Source organism: Procambarus clarkii, chromosome 18 (assembly GCF_040958095.1).
Source record: "Procambarus clarkii isolate CNS0578487 chromosome 18, FALCON_Pclarkii_2.0, whole genome shotgun sequence".
In the NCBI taxonomy this organism is placed as follows: Eukaryota; Metazoa; Arthropoda; class Malacostraca; order Decapoda; family Cambaridae; genus Procambarus; species Procambarus clarkii.
Genome location: NC_091167.1, coordinates 31,638,625 through 31,657,418, shown reverse-complemented (window position 1 = coordinate 31,657,418; position 18,794 = coordinate 31,638,625). Strand labels below are relative to the sequence as shown.

Genomic DNA, 18,794 nt, shown 5'->3' with positions numbered 1-18,794 from the left:
GCAACAGGTGTGGCGAGAGGCAACAGGTGTGGCGAGAGGCAACAGGTGTGGCGAGAGGCAACAGGTGTGGCGAGATGCAACAGGTGTGGCGAGAGGCAACAGGTGTGGCGAGAGGCAGCAGGTGTGGCGAGAGGCAACAGGTGTGGCGAGAGGCAACAGGTGTGGCGAGATGCAACAGGTGTGGCGAGAGGCAACAGGTGTGGCGAGAGGCAACAGGTGTGGCGAGAGGCAACAGGTGTGGCGAGAGGCAACAGGTGTGGCGAGAGGCAACAGGTGTGGCGAGAGGCAACAGGTGTGGCGAGAGGCAACAGGTGTGGCGAGAGGCAACAGGTGTGGCGAGAGGCAACAGGTGTGGAGAGAGGCAACAGGTGTGGCGAGAGGCAAAATGGTTGCCGACAGGCAAAATGTGTAGTAAGACCCATGTCGTCGGGGCCAATCACGGCGTCGGAAGAGGGTACAAGAAGACACAGAAGCTGTCCCTGATCTCAAGCACACAAGGTCCAATGAGGACCTTGCCAAGCGAGACGAAGCCAAAAGTTAATGACAAAAAACGGTGGTGCGAAGAAGGAAAGGAAGGAAGGTAGGGGGGAATGGGTGAAGGAAGAGGGAAGAGAGAGAGAGAGAGAGAAGGGGATGGGGGGTCAAGTTCCCGCGCGCGTGCGTGGGGCAACAAGTGTCCGTTAGGGGGGTGGCCCCGGCACCACGCAAGAGTCAGTCTCTATTCAGGGAGGGTCGGAGACGACCACGGATCCCACGGCTCCCATTTTCACCTCCCCCCGACCCCACTCTCTCGGATCCCGCGTCATTTAATACCTTAAAACCAACCCAAACTTTCCCCCGTTGATATTTTCCATCAGTTCACCTGCCCTTTGGTCCCCTCTTCATCTCCCGCCAAGAGCATCGAAGATTCAAAACACGTGATCAAAGTGAATTCTGGACTTAATGGAGATGCAACACAGATATTAAGCCTCCGTCTCCGCTGGATCTCGAGGTCGCCCTCTGAGGCAGGTACCCAAGGTGAGGTTGTCCGGTCACCCGTCCAACTGGTGGGTTTACCTTCATCGCGTCACCTCGGCGAGTTGCCGGACCGGAAAAAACGCAGATGAATCATAATAATAATTATAATAATTCATTGTATCGGGGGGACAGGCAGCCAGTGTGTGTGTTTATACACGTTAGGCTTATGTCGAGATCTCCCTCTCCCCCCTACCCCACCCCAGGTCGAATTACAGATCCCCGCTCCACAGGATGCAACCCCACAATAGGCTGACTAACTCCTGGACACCTAGGTGTACAGGGGGCATTAGGTGACAGAAAATGCACCCCAACCATTTCTGTCCCGCCCGGGATTCGAACCTGGAATCCTCGATTATGAGTCGAAAACGAACCCAATTCCACTACTGGGACCCTTCCATCAGAACGCAAGTGTATGTATGTGTATGTGGAGGTGAAGGTGAAATATTATAAGCACAAATAAGAGATGGTAAGTACTGTGAAGGAGAGCACTAACACGAGGGAAGGATGGAGAGGGAAGGATGGAGAGGGAAGGATGGAGAGGGAAGGATGAAGAGGGAAGGACGCCTTTTGTGAAGGAGAGAAACAATGACACAGCGACACAGTGTTCGTATAATCATCTATAATGCTGCGCAGCTGAATAATTTTGCATTGCGGATTGCAACGAGGCAGGAACTGTGTGTGGGGGGGGGAGGGGATGATAAGAGGGGAGGGAATATATTTGTGTGTGGGGGGGGGAGAGTGAAAGAGGGGAGGGGATATGTGTGGGGGATAAGGTGGAGAGGGAGTGTGAAGTTGATGGTGAGGTGTGTGTGTGTGTGTGTGTGTGAGTGTGTGTGTGTGTGTGTGTGTGTGTGTGTGTGTGTGTGTAGAAGTAAAGTGGGGGGAATGTTGGGTAATAAGGAGGAGGTGTAAGGGGAAGGGGGAGGTGTGCATGGGAGGGAGGGTGGTACGGGGAGAGTGTGTGTTAATTGGGTGTGAAGTGGTAGAGCCCTGGGAGGAATATGATGTGGCATGATACACAAGTGTGTGTATCATAATACTGAAGTGTGTGTGTGTGTGTGTGGCATGATACGGAAGTGTGTGACATGATACTGAAGTATGTGTGTGGCATGATACTGAAGTGTGTACTCACCTAATTGTACTCACCTAATTGTGCTTGCGGGGGTTGAGCTTTGGCTCTTTGGTCCCGCCTCTCAACTGTCAATCAACTGGTGTACAGATTCCTGAGCCTACTGGGCTCTATCATATCTACATTTGAAACTGTGTATGGAGTCAGCCTCCACCACATCACTTCCTAATGCATTCCATTTATTAACTACTCTGACACTGAAAAAATTCTTTCTAACGTCTCTGTGGCTCATCTGGGTACTAAGTTTCCACCTGTGTCCCCTTGTTCGTGTCCCACCCGTGCTGAAGAGTTTGTCTTTGTCCACCCTGTCAATTCCCCTGAGAATTTTGTAGGTGGTTATCATGTCTCCCCTTACTCTTCTGTTTTCCAGGGATGTGAGGTTCAGCTCCTTTAGCCTTTCCTCGTAGCTCAATCCTCTCAGTTCCGAGACGAGCCTGGTGGCATACCGCTGAATCTTCTCTAACTTTGTCTTGTGTTTAACTAGGTATGGACTCCAGGCTGGAGCTGCATACTCCAGGATTGGTCTTACATAAGTGGTATACAGGGTTCTGAAAGATTCCTTACACAAGTTTCTGAAGGCAGTTCTTATGTTGGCCAGTCTAGCATATGCCGCTGATGATATTCTTTTGATGTGGGCCTCTGGAGACAGGTTCGGTGTGATATCAACCCCCAGATCCTTCTCTCTATTTGATTCTTGCAGGATTTCCCCTCCCAGATGATACCTTGTGTTCAGCCTCCTGCTCCCTTCGCCTAATTTCATCACCTTACACTTTCCAGAGTTGAACTTCAGCAGCCATTTTCTAGACCATTCCTCCAGTTTATCCAGGTCATCCTGTAGTGTGTGTGTGTGTGTGTGTGTGTGTGTGTGTGTGTGTGTGTGTGTGTGTGTGTGTGTGTGTGTGTGTGTGTGTGTGTGTGTGAAATGATACTGAAGTGTGTGTGTGTGTGTCATAATATGAAGTGTGTGTGTGTGAAATGATACTGAAGTGTGTGTGTGTGTGGCATGATTCTGAAGTGTGTGTGTGTGATAATACTGAAGTATGCGTGTGGAATGAGAGTGTGGAATGATACTGAAGTGTGTGTGTGTGGAATGATACTGAAGTGTATGTGTGGCATAATTCTGAAGTGTGTGTGTGTGTGTCATAATACTGAAGTGTACGTGTGGAATGAGTGTGTGTCATAATACTGAAGTGTACGTGTGGAATGAGTGTGTGTCATAATACTGAAGTGTACGTGTGGAATGAGTGTGTGTCATAATACTGAAGTGTACGTGTGGAATGAGTGTGTGTCATAATACTGAAGTGTGTGTGAGTGTGTTTGGCACCGGATATGGTCAGACAAACAGCTGCGTCTCTGGGCTTCGTCAACATTTTTGGTAAAAGAAGATGATGGGGGCGGGGAACACCCCCCTATGTGAGAGCAGTGCTCCAGACAAGGGTAAGGAGGGGTCGGGCGTCACCCCCAAGACGCGAGACACAGGACGTTTCTACGTCCACAGACGTAAGGCGAACGAAACGCGTTTTTAGTGCGAAATGGTGCTACATATGCATATATATATATATATATATATATATATATATATATATATATATATATATATATATATATATATATATTGGTAGCAGTCTTTCTTGTAAACATATAAACATATGTTGTTGAATATGACCGAAAGGGTAAGATTAATAATTCTAACACGAATCTTCTCAATATTTCTTACATTCTTCTTCACTGTCGAGGGTAATTAATGAATTAACTCTCCAATATTTATTCTTTATTTCTGGTCTGACGCCTGAACGCGTTTCGTAATGCTTATTACATTTTCAAAGACTTAGTTTACGCATAAAATACATTCATACTTATACTCGTTTTGGGTGAGGTGATATGGCACAAATGTTTTGGGTGAGGTGACATAGATATGACAGAACACGAATCAATTGGTATAACTTGGATATGAGAGCATAAGAATGGAAGTAACTGCAGAAGGCCTATTGGCCCATACTTCCTCTTGCTGCTACTGTATTGGTTCGGGGTCTTGAAGTGGGTAGAATATCCTCTCACTCAATATCCTCTCCTCTCTAGCTGAGGAGAGGAGCTGCGCGTCTTCTCCTGTCGAGATCATGGAGGCATCTGACCTACCGATGGACCCGTCCGAACTTGGGGGAGTCCCCTCACGGCATGTGTGGAAGCAGAGAGATGTCGGATGAAGACATTTATTGTGTAGTTTATTTTAGTTATATGTTTATAGAGGAACATCTTCATTGGCGTGTCAATGGGTTGCAGATTTGTCTGGGGAAGGAATTGCTGAGAGAACTTCGAAGCCAGTAGAGGGAGTTAATGGATGAAACTCCAAGGCAGTTGAAGGAGCAGTTGAAGGAAGAGTAGTCCCTCAGTGAGTAGAAACCTCGAGCTGTGTGAGGAGGAGCAGTGAAGTGGAGTTTCATGTTCTCTAGTACCAGTGGTGAAGCACCATTGCTGTTCAAGGGAAAACTTCATGGTGTAGCAGCCTGGAAGAGCTGTAGAGAATCCTGGTAGATAATCCTGGAAGAACCTGAAGATGTTCAGGGTAGTGAACCTCTAGATGTGGAGAGCCCCTCTCTAAGAGCAGGAAGCATACAGAGTGATCTCCTGATCAAAGTATAAGCACTTTACAGACTTTGGTCGGTTGTCCGTAAGGGACGGACGGACCACATAATAGTAGGTACACTACGTACACTAAGACAATCTTGGATATTTGGCTAACATTTCTGCCAGTACATCATTTGGAGTGAAATACTTATATTTCCTAAACATTCGCAAAGAGTTATCTCTGAATTCAGCGATTTTTTCTTCACATACAAATACATTGACGTAGGTTATGTGAATAGTTCTACTGACAAGAGTTTACATTTAATCAAGCCTGCTTCAGCAGGTAGTGCAAACTCTCTGAGGTACTTGTTGTCAAACCTAAGCCTAGCAGTGGTAACGTCTAGAAGTCTATTAACCTTACTGGATGACCCATGAAATAACTCTTAGTATGGTGATAGATTTGATAACTGTGTGAGTTTAGTTTTGCCTCAAGTCTGCTAGATCATGTTCCAGTTCCCCGGTATATTACTGCCATCAGGCTGCTCTAAGGCAGTCCAGGATGGTCATCAAACTCCCTCTCGAAGAACACGTGCTTTAGCTAACTCATCCGTTCTCTATCATGCATTTGGAGGCTAGTACGAGAAGGACTCCACAGGACACACACTCTGACTCCATCATCGTTTTATATCTGTGCCCATCTTCTAGACACACGCACGGCACAGCTAACGAGGTGAGTGCACGCGAGGGTGATAAGGAGCTTCAACTAACGCGTCGACTTGGATAAACTCGTTGGAGTGAAAGGATTAGAGCGAACAAATCTATCAGAAGTAGACGCAGATATTTATACGAGATCTTCACTCAGAATAGGACCCATCTCTCAGTCACAACAACTGCACTCTTGGAGGCACCGGTGGACTGGTGTAGGGCACTTGAACTTGAACGCGAGACAGAGCCAGGCTCACGACGTGTTAACGAAGCTCTGGCGATGATCATACAACAGCTCGTTATCTCGAATTGGCCCCACACTCCGTAACAAATACAACTGTTTTGACCTAATCAGAAACGTATACGTACCCAAGCGGCTGACCGACACTTAGGAGACGTCAATATAATGGTGCTTGCATTTTTACTAACACGTCGCATTTGTAACGGTTTGGTGAAGGTCATTAACATAACTGGGAACCACGACACGGAACTCTTCCTCCTCCACCCCCTTCCAGTGTGATGAGTGTGACCATCCAGTGTGACACAGTGGTCACTGTACGACCAGGGTGACCATCCAGTGTGACACAGTGGTCACTGTACGACCAGGGTGACCATCCAGTGTGACACAGTGGTCACTGTACGACCAGGGTGACCATCCAGTGTGACACAGTGGTCACTGTACGACCAGGGTAACCATCCAGTGTGACACAGTGGTCACTGTACGACCAGGGTGACCATCTAGTGTGAAAAAAACCGGCCTCAGTCTGACTAGTGTGGTCATCCAGCAAGACAAAGTGGCCACTTTGTCCCCCTACAACGACATTCCCCCTGCTGTTCCTTGGAGGGAAAAAAACAGTGCCCAACCACTTGGACTATCGAGGAATCGAACCCTGGCCCGTAAGGGGCGAGACCGTCGCTGTACCGATCTAGAGACCATGTGATTGGGATCATGAATAAAACGTGGGACAATCAACTTCATTTTCTGAACCCTTCAATCATATCATTCCGCTCTAGATCAGACGACGATCTTGGCAAGCATAATAAACTGTATAAATTAAAATCAAAATATAGCCACAGTACGACCTGAATATACACACAGTATAACGAAGTGTCAGTGTACGATGGAAGTAAACACAGTGTAACGAAGGAAGTGGCCGCACGTCAAATTAGCGAGCTCTGTATGTCGTCTTCCCCCCTAAGTACCCAGCAGACGGCGTGTTAAAACTGACACAATGAGAGCAATTGTCTATGCTCTGGACCCGAGTCTCACCAGGACCCACCACAGGCACTGATACTGGTGCCATGCTCACCAGGACCCACCACAGGCACTGATACTGGTGCCATGCTCACCAGGACCCACCACAGGCACTGATACTGGTGCCATGCTCACCAGGACCCACCACAGGCACTGATACTGGTGTCATGCTCACCAGGACCCACCACAGGCACTGATACTGGTGTCATGCTCACCAGGACCCACCACAGGCACTGATACTGGTGCCATGCTCACCAGGACCCACCACAGGCACTGATAATGATGGCATGCTCACCAGGATCCACCACAGACACTGATAATAATGCCATGCTCATTAGGACCCACCACAGGCACTGATACTGGTGCCATGTTCACCAGGACCCACCACAGACACTCATAATGGTGCAACAATCCCCACCTGCAACTCCCCTACCTGCATCACCACCACCACCAATTGCATCTCCATCATCACTATCATCCCACCACCACCTGCACCATCACTGTCGGAAGCCTCATCGAAACTCTACCAATATAAAATACCAAATAACATTGAGCCAACGTAAAAAATAACGTTGAGGCAACGCAAAAAATAACATTGAGGCAACGTAAAAAAAGCCGCTTATTACCTCCGTCTCTCCTTCCAGTTTGATACGTGTATAATCATCCTTTGAATTAATCCTTTGAGCAACCCTTGTCAGTACTGTGTGTAGTATACATCTGTTCTGTCCACGTCTGATGTGGACGGGTACAGTGTATATGTATGCAGCGGATTCATATAATGTCTATATCTACGCTGGAAATACGAAAAAAAATATACGGTGGAAAAAGCGAAATTAAATACGATAACTAAAATTTTCGGTGTTAAAATATGATGATAAAATATTTTAAACCGATTTACTATTATGAAAAATCTGGCTTCAAATCATTTATTACTTTATTGGTAATTTTCATGTATTTCGTAAAATAGTCCAGATGTTTCTCCCTCAAGCCCCTTAGCAACTTAACTCTATCATGCGAAGATGATGATTGGATTTTGTTGCAAATTGAGGAAAGGGAAGTTTACCGAGAGACCAATTTGTAATTTTCCTGAATTTATAAGCAGCTATTATGCGAAATTGACTGAAATTAGACAAAAACGCCAGTCTTAAGTTGCTGGAGATGCTTCCTAGGTCACCTTCAGACACGCCTAGCGATACCAACTTATCAAATGCTGTCAAGCTTTGTCCAGATCTGACCAGAACATATGGCTAGCAATTCGTATTAAATAAAGACATTTCCGTTTTTTATTATTTCATGACGACCGCCTTAAGCCTCAGTCTGGAGCACTAGGCTGGTGAAAAATTCTCGGAAGTAAACATCAAATTCAAGATTCAAGTGTACATAGGCTGCAGAGCTTAAAATCTAGGAGGAAAGGAAATCTAGGGAAAATCTAGGGTAAAACTCGTGTCAGGAGGCAAGAGGCTGATATATCCCTCACCAGTCACATATCTACTTGTCACAGCTATCACAGTAAAATAAAAAATTGGATTTTGTACGGAGAGGAACCATCACTGCCCATTCCCAGGTTAATGTCTCCAGTTACACGCTAACAAAATATTCCTGCTCGTATTTACCAAGATTTATACCACTTTCCTAGATTGGACCGGATTGATAAAATTGTTGTTTAATGCTCCATCTCTTACGTCCTAATCTGTCGTAGATGTATGTGAGTGTTGGGGCGCGCGGCCGCCAGGGGTTGGTATGTTGGTCAGGTTGGTATGCAAGTCAGGGAACAAGTGTGTGTACCATGCTGTACGTGGTACTACGAATTCATATTTAAATTACATTGCTCGGTTACATTTTTTTAAAATACGTACCATTATATAATACTATAATAATTTACTCTAACCTTTATATATATATATATATATATATATATATATATATATATATATATATATATATATATATATATATATATGTATATACATATATATATATATATATATATATATATATATATATATATATATATACATATATATATATATATATATATATACATATATATATATATATATATATACATATATATATATATATATATATATATATATATATATATATATATATATATATATATATATATATTGTGACGTGTTTTGGTAGTGCAGCTTATACCGGGCAGGTGGAAAATTGCTCTCACTCACATCAAACAAACAAAAAAGTTAAAACAAATAATGCTCTGCCCTTGCGGTGTGAAAGTTGCGGGATTAAACAAAAACAGGAAAATTTAAACCAATTTACTCTAACCTTAAACATAAAATAATAATTCCTGAAACATTAGTTGGCAGTTACAACAAAACACAATCACAAATGAGTATGTTACTATACTTGCAAAGAAAATAATGGTGACTATATTACTATGTACACTATCCACACGTCGTGGCAGGTAGCAATAGCGAGTGAAGGCAGAGAGTCGTTCCAGGCCTTGTTGTTGTCGTTTTAGATTTAGCTACTCAGAGCGAAGTGTCTATGTAGCACGGGCTATGGTGAGCCCGTAAATGGTGGTGGCCCGTTCCAGGCCACCAGCAGGGGTCTTTATTAGCCTGCGAGTGACGTCACGCCTGGTGGCAAGGTGCCGTGTGACGAGAAGCCGGCGAGATAGCCACCAGTTGGCGTCCGCTAACGAGGACCGGCGAACGCACCTGGCATGGGGTCACAGGTAGGGTGACCAGGTGGAGGGTATCCAAACAGATGACTGGCCGGCTGCCTGGTTTTGCTTTCGTAGAGGTGTACTGTAACATGAAGGTGTTAAGGGAGGTAGGAAGAGGTAGCTTCTCACGGATATGCAGGGGAATTATCTGACACTTTATATATATGTATGTGTGTGTGTGTGTGTGTGTGTGTGTGTGTGTGTGTGTGTGTGTGTGTGTGTGTGTGTGTGTGTGTGTGTGTGTGTGTGTGTGTGTGCGTGTGTGTATAATGGGGTTAAAGAAATTATTCTGCACCCGTTGACTTGGGAGTACACCTCAGAGTGGAGTGCTTAGCTCAACACTGTTCTATGACCTGATTTTAGCACAAACTAAATATATATATATATATATATATATATATATATATATATATATATATATATATATATATATATATATATATATATATATATAAATATATATATATATAAATATATATATATTTAAATATATATATAAATATATATAAATATATATATATATATATATATAAATATATATATATATATATATATATATATATATATATATATATATATATATATATATATATATATATATATATATATATATATATACATAATACATAAGATAAGATTCTCTCCAGTCTCCCTCCCATCTTGTCGGAAAATCCGACACCATTTAATAATCATACAGATAATAGCTGTGTTGTATAAACAAGTTACCCATAGAAAACGTAACTTGTAGTGGAATTACCATCTAAAGAAAACGGGATATCATCACCACATACTATTATAATTCACCAGCTATTCTGCTGGGAATTATTCTTAAATACATTAGTCTTTGGACTTTACCATCATAAAAACATCTTATATAAATTAACTTAATTATCAATATTAAAGTAGAGTAAATGTGACCCTTCTATCACTTTCTGAAATGTGGACAATGTAAGCCAGGCGTCAGAGTGAGGAGGAGGGCAGCCATTGTTGTTATACGAGACCAGAGGCTCACACGGGAGCAAATTCGGCTCCTGTTAAATTTACTTGGACGTAGTGTTATGGAACCCAAAGGTGTACCATTGTCAACACGCTGTCTACAAATACAAGTTAAGTGTCTATCCGAAACCCGTTTATCATTCATTTATGGCCATTAATGTCAGGATATAGGGTTAGCCGGTTAGAACGCGAAATCGCCTCATACTAAAGGTAATTAAGCCAGGTCTTTAATGTTCCATGTACTGTATAGTGTTTTCTCTGATATAGCTTGTCATATATAGGATTCTGGCTTCACAGCTAGCGCACTTTTGACAGGTCAAGACGAGGATGCAAGATTATGTGCACCAGTTACTGGGTGATATGGAAGCTACCTCAAAGAGGATAATTTGGTGTCTACACCCTAGTTATACCTGGTGGACTAACCTGCTGTACTATAAGATAAGGAACCTCTTCAATGTTTAATAGTATGTAGTCTATTTCTGTAGTTTGATTGGCTGCATATATATTAATTTAATAACCCCCCCCTAATGTGTAGAGGATCGATTTGTGAGATTAAGAGATTATTGCAGAAATACAGTCCACTCATTATTATACAAATTGCTATCGAAGTATATAAATTAACGTAAATATAAATTCATATAAATTAAATAAATATAAATCTCACAGGTCGGTTCCCACATTATTTGGTCATCTTCGAACCGGATGACGGATTATTTGATCCTATGAACCCACATTATTTGGTCATCTTCGAACCGGATGACGGATTATTTGATCCCTTGAACCCACATTTGGTCATCTTAGTACCGGATGAACCAGTTAACCAAACCAGTGGATTCATTAAATATACTAGTGCAGTGTTATTTAAACAAAGGCCAGCCAGTCAAAGACGGAAGCGTAGCCTCGAGGGAGCTCAGGAGCCTCCCTCAGCCGAGTTCAGCCTTAGTCAGCGGTTTCATGCACACCCACAGATATTTGGTGGCGTGTTATTTCGTGAAATGACAGCGCTAATATAGAATCCAGCCAAATTAGTGACTGTGTCTTCGCGAGATTGTTCACGGATTTCGTGGTGTTACATTTCGCGAGAGATTATCTACGAATTTTGTGGACTTTATTTCGCGAGGTCACTAATAATATTTAATACTTCTTGATAATATTAGAAGTTTCATAGAGGCTAATTAAGAGGCTATTAACAATAATTGTGTATATTATTTCTCCAAAATAGAGAATTATTTCATATATATTGCACTAGTGATCACAGTATAATATTTACTAATTGCCAACCCACAACAGGGTAGGATATGACTAGTTGAACTATTATTGTTCATCCTAGTCCCATTATTACAATAGTCAGTTGTACTATATTGAACAACCTAACACCATTAATGAATGGTCCAGACCCTATTTTGGGTGTAATTTTTATCAACTCGAGTTGAGTTGTATATATAATAAATTACTTATGATCATTACACCTTTGAGTGATTAATTAGTGTCTCTTCCATCCTAGGGTGATATAGAAGAGCTAACCTAAAGGTACTTCCAGTGACACTGGTTTATCACTCAAATCATTAGTGTGTATGATTGTATATATATATAATGTGTATTAATTTTAAGTGCTAACCTCTAGTAGAGGTAGGATTATTGCCTAGTGAGTGCAGAATTTACCCTAGGCTACCATTAGTACTTGCTCACAATTTATGAGCCAGTGGTGCTCAATTAACAAGTCACCATGACTAATCCACAGAAAGCAAAGCGTGCTTTAATATCAAGCAAACGCCAACTAACAAGAGATCTCAACCAATATGAACAGTTGTTATATGAGCCTGTAATTAATTATCATCGGTTGAAAATACCACTGTTACAGATTCAAACCCAATTGCATATATTGAAAGCAAATAGGAAATCTTACCAAAATCAAGTCCACGATGATGTAGTAGTTGAAGATGTGGAACCATTCCTGTCTGACCTAGCACAATATGAAGAAGAAACTCAAGGCAGGTTGGAACATTTACACAGGATAATTGAATCAGAACAAATAGCAAGTACATCAAATAAAGTAGATAATGTTATGGATGATCTGGATCTTTTTGAGAATAAATGTAAAGCCAGATTAGATCCTTTAATCAACAAGGATAAAGCTTCACCCAGTAAAGCTTCACCCACTACAGCTTCACCCAATAATATACCACCAGAAATTAAGCAGTTTTCAGACAATTTATCCACAGTCTCTGTGGTTTCTGAAAACCCAATACCTGAAGCTACTAAGTTAACATGCCTCCAAACTAGAGGTGAAGCTGAACCAGTAGTAGAAAATGTAAATGAAAATAGCGACAGCACTAATTTCCCAGTCCAGCCTCCTAGGAATAATGCTGGCAATGAGAAAACTGTCATACATCTAGTACTACAATTGCTGGATTTACCTCAACCTGATCAGACTGCTGACTCATTACAATCCTTCAGCATGGAGTTTGAGTCACTACTAAGAACATTCAGACTTAAGGTTGATATAACTACTAGTGAATGGATGACCAAAGTAGTCCTTCAACGAAAATTGTCCAGCGATATACTAGATGAATTATATGCACATCAACATAACACCATCCTGACAGTACAGGACATCACTGAAGGTTTACATTCCATCATAAGCAAACGACGAGCAAATGAGGAAGTTAAAGCCTCTTGCAAGCCTTCAGAAATAGAAAATAATAGTCAATTAAAGGGTAAAACAACCACCCCAAATAAACATCAACCAATTACTCAAACATCAAGTTGCAGAAAATCTGACAATGCAGCAGCATCCTCCAAGCCTACTGTTACTAGTTCACCCAAACCGGTAACTTCCAAACGTGCAGTAGGCTGGGGGACATGTATGTTCTGCAAAAAGAAACATTCAACATACCGTTGTGCTAATTATCCAACCAGAGACACTCGTATTGAGCGACTCCAGGAATTAGGGAGATGTTCGAGGTGTCTCAAGTCACACAACATAGACTATTGTGATACCCAATTCAACACCTGTAACAGGTGTAGAAGAGGTAGGCACCATGCAGCACTGTGCAAATATACGAAATTAACGTATTCAAGACCCAAGGTGGAAGATAGCATTCCCACCACAGTACAGTACTGCAAGGTGCAACAAACAAAGAGTGTCCAATCGGCAAAGTCTAAAGGTAATACGACTTTGCCTACTGCCCAAATTACCATCCTGAATAAGAGGGCCAAGGTCCATACCCGTGGGTTGTTTGACCAAGGATCCCAAAGAACATACATCACTAAAAGGTTGGCAGATGAATTACAATTAAGGCCTGTAGCCCAGATGTCATTCAACATCTCAGGGTTTGTAACAGATGCAGGACCTCAAGTCTACCAGGTGGTACAACCATCAGTACGCTTAGGCAGGTACGTCTGTCGAGTACAAGCCATTGTGGTGGACAAAATACCAGTAGACCTACAAGTTCAAGGTCTGAGAGCAACAGCCAAATTCCTGAGAAATAGAGGAATAAAATTGGCAGATAATATTAAGTCTGATCACCTCAACGACTTCGGTCTCCTTGTAGGGACAGACTATTGCCATCAATTCATTGGTAGCCCTACTAAATATCAGGGCATAACCATGTTAAACTCTGCAGGAGGTAAATTACTCTCAGGCCCAGTATCAAGCCTGAGGAGACCTATGCCTGCAGATAAACAATACCAGTAGAAACCTAAATTTGTCAGCTGATTATATTTCTCCAGTAGCATTATACTAAGGAGATTACAGCTGACTATACCAACAGAGCTTGATGTTAGTATCATCATTTAAAGCTGAAGATGAGTTCATGAGGCCTCAGTGGCAAATCAGTGAACAGTAGCCTAAAACAGCTACAAGTCACTGCGACCAATGTCACTGAACCCACTGCAGTCTCAGAACCATACTTTACTTTAATGATGAGCTATTCAATCTTCTGAATCAATTAACTAAATTAAACCCTAATAAATCTGATGACTGATTTGATACATTTATTATTTAATCAAGATGTATTCCATGGGCCTCAGTGTATATATATCAGTGACCAGTTACTTGAACAAACTTCAAGTTATATCTATGTCACTGATCTCACTGCAGTCCCTGAATCATACTTGACTGTAGTACTTGATCACATCCAGTCTTCTGGGTTAAATAATATGTAATAAGGCTTGAATATTAGCCTTTCAAGAGTTGACAGGGAAATGAAATCGCATTAGACTTCTAACCCCTGCAACTCTAGTACGGGACATCCGTCCTGTACGAACAGACACACAAATGTGTGATTACTAACTACTAACATCAAATTAATGTAATAATTCGAAGGAGGAGTATCGGTGTTCGTCTGTTCTAAATAGGACTTCGACCCGTGAGCAGCCCCCTGGGGAATTATGTCGGAAAATCCGACACCATTTAATAATCATACAGATAATAGCTGTGTTGTATAAACAAGTTACCCATAGAAAACGTAACTTGTAGTGGAATTACCATCTAAAGAAAACGGGATATCATCACCACATACTATTATAATTCACCAGCTATTCTGCTGGGAATTATTCTTAAATACATTAGTCTTTGGACTTTACCATCATAAAAACATCTTATATAAATTAACTTAATTATCAATATTAAAGTAGAGTAAATGTGACCCTTCTATCACTTTCTGAAATGTGGACAATGTAAGCCAGGCGTCAGAGTGAGGAGGAGGGCAGCCATTGTTGTTATACGAGACCAGAGGCTCACACGGGAGCAAATTCGGCTCCTGTTAAATTTACTTGGACGTAGTGTTATGGAACCCAAAGGTGTACCATTGTCAACACGCTGTCTACAAATACAAGTTAAGTGTCTATCCGAAACCCGTTTATCATTCATTTATGGCCATTAATGTCAGGATATAGGGTTAGCCGGTTAGAACGCGAAATCGCCTCATACTAAAGGTAATTAAGCCAGGTCTTTAATGTTCCATGTACTGTATAGTGTTTTCTCTGATATAGCTTGTCATATATAGGATTCTGGCTTCACAGCTAGCGCACTTTTGACAGGTCAAGACGAGGATGCAAGATTATGTGCACCAGTTACTGGGTGATATGGAAGCTACCTCAAAGAGGATAATTTGGTGTCTACACCCTAGTTATACCTGGTGGACTAACCTGCTGTACTATAAGATAAGGAACCTCTTCAATGTTTAATAGTATGTAGTCTATTTCTGTAGTTTGATTGGCTGCATATATATTAATTTAATAACCCCCCCCCCTAATGTGTAGAGGATCGATTTGTGAGATTAAGAGATTATTGCAGAAATACAGTCCACTCATTATTATACAAATTGCTATCGAAGTATATAAATTAACGTAAATATAAATTCATATAAATTAAATAAATATAAATCTCACAGGTCGGTTCCCACACATCTCCCCCTCTCTTTCTTTATATTTTTTAACTAAGAATAAGTTTCCTTAGAAACGATTCTGATGTTCCTAATGAAACAACAAACTAAATGCTGTTATCCTACACATCTCATGTGAATGACCTTTGAGACTTATTTATCCCAAGAGGAATAAACTTTAATATTGCTAAATTAGTCAGGCTAGTTACTGAATGAACCTCCAGCCAAAGGTGTGCCAGAACCTTTATATAGTCGCTTGCCTTGCTTTCACTCATATTTGTGTGTTGAGCAAACAGGTCAGCCTAGGAATGAATGGTCCCTGATGGAGTGATGTTAATGAGAATGTCACCGCCAACATGAGGCTGTTGAAAGCTGGGTGCATTGAGCTGTGTTTACCAATTTCAGATTTTCCGCAAAGTTGGATCCAATAGGGAATATTGAGAACACTGACCTAATACCTAACAGTAAGGCTCGTCGTGTGTTGAAAGGATCCAACCTGTCTTCTTAAAAAGAACGTCGCTTTTGGCCGTTTGCCCGTATGGCCGAATATGGACGTAATTTGAAAATGAAAAAAAAAATGAATATAAATTTTGGATTTTTTTTTTTCAACACCAGTAAGTTAAGGGTCCTCTGATAGGTTAGGTGGGCAGGAAATTCTCATAAAGTTTCAAAACGGTATGAACAACGTTAATGGAAAGAATCCTCTTCTAAGCTTGCCGAGTAAGCCGGACGACTCAAACAGAAAACGGAATAGTACGTCATTTTTGGGAGTCGATTTCATTTCAAATTACGTCCAAATTTGGCCATACGGGCATACGAGCGAAAAGTGACGGTATTTTTAAGAGGACGGGTTGCTGATGTACTGATCTGTCCAGCCAGAGCAGATCAAGAGTAGAGATGATTCTTGTAGCACGATTCTGTATCTTGTTCAGAATTCAGATAAAGGGTGAAGATCAAGCCATCAAAGAGAGTAGTACATTCGCAAGAGTAAACTCGTGCTTCATACACGGTTTTGCAACTTCTGCTGTTTATATAAGATGTCATCTTAGTACTGTAAGTTTCCTTCCTGCCATGTTTGCTACATTCAATACGAGACTCTTCATGACCATTGAAGAGTCAAACTTTATCCCCAAGATGTTAACGTTGTCAACCAGCATTAGACCCCCCCCACCCCTCCCATCAGATGCTTGTCCAAAGTTCAATATTAAACAGTTTGGTTATAAACTCAGGATCATTGCTACTGATTTTCTGCTACAAAATGTAAGCTACTTACAAGTTGTTATTAATGAGTGCTGTAGCAGTTGTCATTTCATCTCTTATATTATTAAAGTGCCGTCATTAGCACAGGTTTAAGCTTCGGGAATGAGTAGTAGATCGTCCAGTTCAGTTTTTGCAACAAGGGAATAAACGCACTGCCCCTGTGGTATCCTCTGGTACCAATTGGGTGGGTTTCAGATTGTGCTCTACTGAAAACCACTCTTCAGAGTTCAGTACTGAAGGTTATACCTAATTAGCTGTAAGATGAATCCTGAGGTACAGAGTGCGTGAAGCTGTGCAAGTAGACTCAAGGTGCTACACCTAGTTAACTATACCCAGTTGCACTGGTGCAATGTCCAGTGCAACAATATAGCTGGCATCTTGGAGTCACACAGTGCCTAGTGCCAGTCAGTGGAGAGGTTTAACAAATGGTCAACAGCATGGCGACCTTTCTAATAGCCATATTGTCGACCCCAAATGAACTTAATGACCGATTTTTTTTTGTCATATCCTGAGACTGTCATAAGACTTATGACAGTTTACTGTCATAAGAATTTTGTCAGCAATTCAATGAAGTGACAATGGTCTATAGTTGTCGACTACTGGACGATATTCTGTTTTTGTGGACTGGAACTACATCTACCTTCTTCCTTAGGGAATGCCATATCACCCTTCCTCCCCCCCTCTCTCTCTCTTTCTCATATTCTACGCAGGTGTGTACAAGATAAATGTGTGAGTGAGTGATCATGAGTATGTGTATCTCTCTCTCTCTCTCTCTCTCTCTCTCTCTCTCCCTCCCTCTCTCTCTCTCTCTCTCTCTCTCTCTCTCTCTCTCTCTGTAGTCTTGTCGTGACTGTAAATTGATAACATGCGTATCTCTGGTCTTGTTAACTTTAAACTGTAAGAGGAGCTCATAAAGCCCCGAAGAACCCCGGGGGCTGAAAGAACGCTAGTGTGCTCCCGGGGGAGGGAGAGGAGGGCATGCACCCGGGGTGGGGACAAGTGGGGGAGAGGACGAGGAGGAGGAAAAGGTTGAGAAGGATGAGGAGGAAGAAGAGGTGGCAGTATTGACTTACATCATTAGGCATCAGAATCATGTGATAGGTAGCGGAGAGGTGGTGTGGGGGTGGCAGGACGTTCTGGGGGATGGTGATAATAGTGGTGTGTGTGGGTGGCTTGAAGCTCCAAGTCTGGTGGGTTGGGAGGGGATATTAGGGGTACTTATCGGTATTTACCTCAGCACCGCTCCTGTGCCAGGTAAGTCCATTACGGGATCAGCATAGCCCGTGATACATGGAACTTGTTCCGAGTAGCTGAATCTATAACAACAACAAACAACGGTATTTACCTACCAGTGTCAGTGAGGTAGTGAGGTAGCATTACGGGCTCACCATAGCCCGTGCTACTTGGAACTTTTTGTTCTGAGTAGGTGAATCTAAAACAACAACGTGAGGTAGTTACGTCTAGTTCATTTTGCCCCGCCTACTGCCCTTAGTGATCCCTGTTGCATTACAATTTAACTATTCTGACGCTCGAATTCTTTGTCAAATCTGGCCTTAAAGTTACGAATGGAAGTGGCTTCTACAACCTCTACTTTCAGTGCATTCCACTTGTGTACCACCAGTACAGGGTATGAGTATTTCCTTACGTTCCTTCGACTCATTTGCGTTTTCAGTTTCCATTTATTTTCCATGTGGGCCATCACGTCCTACTTTCTATCACTTTAAAGAGACTGTCATTGTTCACCTTGTTAATTTCCCTCAGTATCATGTATGTGGCGATCATATC

At 42.1% G+C, this 18,794-nt stretch overlaps 1 protein-coding gene across 3 annotated transcripts in view; it reads left to right on the top strand.

Annotated features, from left to right (window-relative positions):
• The first annotated feature begins 724 nt into the window (after positions 1-724).
• Positions 725-18,794, top strand: part of LOC123754376 (GTP-binding protein Rhes) — a 62,017-nt gene continuing 43,947 nt past the window's right edge. For 2 of the 3 annotated variants that reach the window (XM_045736730.2, XM_045736731.2), the window contains exon 1: positions 725-1,017. The gene's annotated coding sequence lies outside the window, so the exon portion shown is untranslated. The remainder of the gene's footprint in view (positions 1,018-18,794) is intronic. The other variant, XM_069326465.1, reaches the window with a different exon arrangement.